This window comes from Nyctereutes procyonoides, unplaced genomic scaffold (genome assembly GCF_905146905.1).
Source record: "Nyctereutes procyonoides isolate TBG_1078 unplaced genomic scaffold, NYPRO_anot_genome, whole genome shotgun sequence".
NCBI lineage: Eukaryota > Metazoa > Chordata > Mammalia > Carnivora > Canidae > Nyctereutes > Nyctereutes procyonoides.
Window position 1 is genome coordinate 44,307,443 of NW_026575047.1, and position 4,506 is coordinate 44,311,948.

A 4,506-nucleotide genomic window follows, 5' to 3' on the forward strand; every position below is an offset into this window, starting at 1 on the left:
CAACCTAGTGATTTCTCTGACTTCTATTGATAAGAACAATTAGAAGGGGTTTGCCTTCACATGTCTTATCTCAAGACTATGTTAATCTTTTAGATTATAATATTTAGGGAACTTGAGAACTTTAATATCTCACAGATCATGGTAGGCCATTACTTTGGTGACAATGTAGTAATTGCACATGAGGAAAACTACTCATGAACTGGATGGTATAGGATTCATCAAATTATAGAGTTGGACACAGCATCCATTATTAAATGTAAATGATCTAAATGATACTGGGATTAAGTAGGCCCAGAAGGCACAAGTAAATGGCAATGAGTACATCGCTCACTCCTCCCAAGGCATCTCTTTCTAATGCTTCCCTGCTTTTTCTCTTACCCATACTGAATGTCTTGGTTGGGAATTTCTGATCACTAGTTAGCAGAGGAAAGATATTGGCACAGTTTATGAATGGGTCTGCAGGATATACAGCTTAACTGGGGGGTGGCTTCAAAAGGGCCATGAAGGATGTACTTTGGATAGTACATCTGACTGTGTCCTTTGCAAAGAAAAGACAAAACTGAGGCTCCACAGGAAGTCATTAGCAGTGGTTAAAGCTGGGTGGCTGGTTAGGAAACTAGAAATCAAGATTGGAAAACTGGTTATAAGGAACTGGTGATAAGGATAAGGTTAGAGATGTGTGGACTTTTCTCAGAATATGCAGAGAAGATTCAGTTTCTTATACAAATGCCCACCAGAAGGCATTCATACTACAGAGCAGTGTGTGGTCATCCTCTTTACCTAGCAAATGCAGTGCTTGCTTAGTGGTTGGAGGATGGACTCAAAAGCAAGGACTTCCCCCTCATGAGACTCATTTACTTCCTGCTACCACTGAGTCCTTTACCTGCCGATGACAAATAGCACTCAATATAGCCCTAATCCCTGGGTATACCAGACAGCCACCTGGGGCAAGTTGATTACATTCTTCCTTCCATTATAGAGAGGGCTACAATTTGACCTCACCAGGATAAATGTACATTCTATTAATGGGTTTGCTTTCTTGCCTATAAGTACTTCTGCCAGTATCATGATTGATGCCTTGTCTACCACTGCAGTATCCCAAACATCTCTCCAAAACCAATCATTTTATGGCAAAAAAATATAGTAATGGGTTCAAGTCCATGAAATTACAATGTACCCTATTAAAAAGAAGCAGCTGGCTTGATAAAATAGTGAAGGCTTACTTGCAGAACCAGTAGAAAGACCACATTCAGTAAGGTTTGGAGCTGCCTTATATGTTGTAGTATATTCCTTAAATCAGCAGCCAGTATATGGGGGCACTCTAGTTACCAGGATGCATGGGTCTGGGAAAATATGGAAGCGGACTTGTCTTTGTTTTATTAAAAAATTCATAGAAGAAACTTTGCTTTATTCTGCTAGGACCTTGGATTTAATTTGGAACACTAGTAACTCCAAGAAAAGGCTTCCACAAGGAATCAGACATTTCAATGTAATAGACGGACATTAAACCCTGGCCATTTTTAACTCCCCATGCCCCCAAACTGACAGGTAGAGAAAGAGTGGTTCTACTGACTGGGGTGAATAATCCAAGGGAAATTGGGTTGCTGCTATGCAATAAGAGCAAATGGGACTATCTCTGGGAGAGAGACATTTACTGTATTGGGGGAAAGTTGCAGCAGTCCACAAAGAACTTGATCTTGTGAAAATGACAGTGGGCACTATTTCAACATAATAGAATCCCATCTACCCTAGCAGAAATGTGAGAGAACAAGGAAGTGGTGGTGAAAAAAGTTATGGTTATTAATTTGGTGCTATTGACCAGTTATAGAAGCAGAGAGTGGAATAGCTGCTATAGTTAATGTATAGTCATTGTTCCTCATGCTTCACCCCTTACAGTCTCAACTCAGAGCATGTGAGGTTTCATGTGATAATACAATTGTAGTTATTAGTTGAGATCATATTTTTAACACTTCTTGGTCTTCTTTAGTTTCTCTTCCTAATACTTCTGGTTCTACAGATATTGAGTTCCTGGTTCTATTTCATGAGGTCCTCCTATTTTTGCCTACAATTCCTACCTCTGACTTTTGTGTTTCAGAGGGTGACATTTTTTGGTCTGATTTCTAATGTAGTTTTAAGTATTCATTGTCATGTTTATTCTATTTGTGTTGCAGAAATTATGGTTTCTAAGATCTCTTTTAAATTATTAGGATTAGGTCGCGCTGTAAGAAGTAACAACCTCTCTTCTTCTCCGCCATCCGCCCGGCAGCCGCCAAGCAGCAACCATGCGTGAGTGTATCTCTATCCACGTTGGCAATGCCTGCTGGGAGCTCTATTGCCTGGAACATGGCATTCAGTGGCCAGATGCTAAGTGACAAGACCATTGGGGGAGGAGAGGACTCCTTCAACACCTCCTTCAGTGAGACGGGTGCTGGCAAGCCCAAAGTCATTGATGAAGTTCGCACTGGCACCTACTGCCAGCTCTTCCACCCTGAGCAGCTCATCACAGGCAAGGAAGATGCTGCCAATAACTATGCCCGAGGGCACTGCACTACACAATTGGCAAGATCATTGACCTTGTCTTGGACTGAATTCGGAAACTGGCTGACCAGTACATGGGTCTTCAGGGCTTCTTGGTTTTCCACAGCTTTGGAGAGGGAACCGGTTCTGGGTTCACCTCCCTGCTGATGGAACATCTCTGTCGATTATGGCAAGAAGTCCAAGCTAGAGTTCTCCATCTACCCTGCCCCCGAGGTGTCCACAGCTGTAGTAGAGCCCTACAACTCCATCCACACCACCCACACCACCCTGGAGCACTCTGATTGTGCCTTCATGGTAGACCACGAGGCCATCTATGACATCTGTCATAGAAACCTCGATATTGAGCGCCCAACCTACACTCAACAGGTTGATAGGTCAAATTGTGTCCTCCATCACTGCTTCCCTCAGATTTGATGCAGCCCTGAATGTGGATCTGACGGAGTTCCAGACCAACCTGGTGCCCTATCCCCGCATCCACTTCCCTCTGGCCACATATGCTCCTGTCATCTCTGCTGAGAAAGCCTACCATGAACAGCTTTTTGTAGCAGAGATCACCAATGCATGCTTTGAGCCAGCCAACCAGATGGTGAAATGTGACCCTCATAATGGTAAATACATGGCTTGCTGCCTGTTGTACCGTGTTGATGTGGTTCCCAAAGATGTCAATGCTGCCATTGCTACCATCAAGACCAAGTGTACCACCCAGTTTGTGGACTGGTGCCCCACTGGCTTCAAAGTGGGCATTAACTACCAGCCTCCCACTGTGGTACCCGGTGGAGACCTGGCCAAAGTACAGCGAGCTGTGTGCATGCTGAGCAACACCATAGCCATTGCTGAGGCCTGGGCTCACCTGGACCACAAGTTTGACCTGATGTATGTCAAGCATGTCTTTGTTCACTGGTATGTGGGTAATGGCATGGAGGAAGGAGTTTTCTGAGGCCCGTGAGGACATGGCTGCCCTGGAGAAGGATTATGAGGAGGTTGGTGTGGATTCTGTTGAAGGAGAGGGTGAAGAAGGAGAGGAATACTAAAGTTAAAAATGTCACAAAGGTGCTGCTTTTACAGGGAAGCTTATTCTGTTTTGCACATTGAAAAGTTGTGCTCTGATCAGTTAATTTGTATGTAGCAGTGTATACTCTCATATACAATTACTGACCTATGCTTTAAAACACAATGCTTTGTTACAGATCCAAGCTGTCCATTTCTCTGATGGGTTTGAATAAAGTATTCCTTGTCTTAAAATAAAATTATAAATAAATAAATAAATAAATAAATAAATAAATAAATAAATAGGATTATTCTTCCTCATAGCAGTCCTCTCTTGTTTTATAAGTGAGTGTGATATCCTCTCCAGTTTTATGGCAAACACATTTTTGGATTCTTTACCATTTTCTGGCCACTCAACCTTGATTCACTTCTTCAAACTGCTGGTTTGTTCATTTTACAAAGCAAAATTGATTGGTTTGAAAAACCAACCAAAATTGAGTGGTTTGAAGATTTGCATATTATAAGTTCATTTTACAAAGCAAAATTGATTATCAGTGGTTTGAAGGTTTGCATATTATACTATAAGTACTTATAAGTGTTTAAGATGTACTATCCTAGTTTCCTTTTCCATCCTTCAGTGCCACTCATCCCAAATCCCAACAAAAGTATATCTCCAGGAAAAGGTATATAGAGAAGGGTTTAGAAAACAAAACACCTACCCAGGTGATTCTGATATGCTTCCTCATCCCACATCAAAAACCAGCAGACTGATATGAACAGTAGAGAGATATGGTATGAACTCCATCTGGGAGCTTAGGTCATTTTGGCTTACTAGAATTGTAGATGTATGGGCATTGGTAGCTCACAGGATAAACTTTCTTTCAGGCATAGCAGGCCAGGAATGCTGGTGGAGTCTTAGAGGAAGCTGTGTTTAACCTGCTCATCGTGTCACACCGCTTGGCCTTCAGTAGGAATTCAATA

The 4,506-nt window shown here is 42.2% G+C and overlaps 1 pseudogene; it reads left to right on the top strand.

Moving 5' to 3' along the window:
• The first annotated feature begins 2,282 nt into the window (after positions 1–2,282).
• LOC129510383 (tubulin alpha-1A chain-like) lies at positions 2,283–3,701 on the top strand (annotated as a pseudogene).
• The last annotated feature ends 805 nt before the right edge of the window (positions 3,702–4,506 follow it).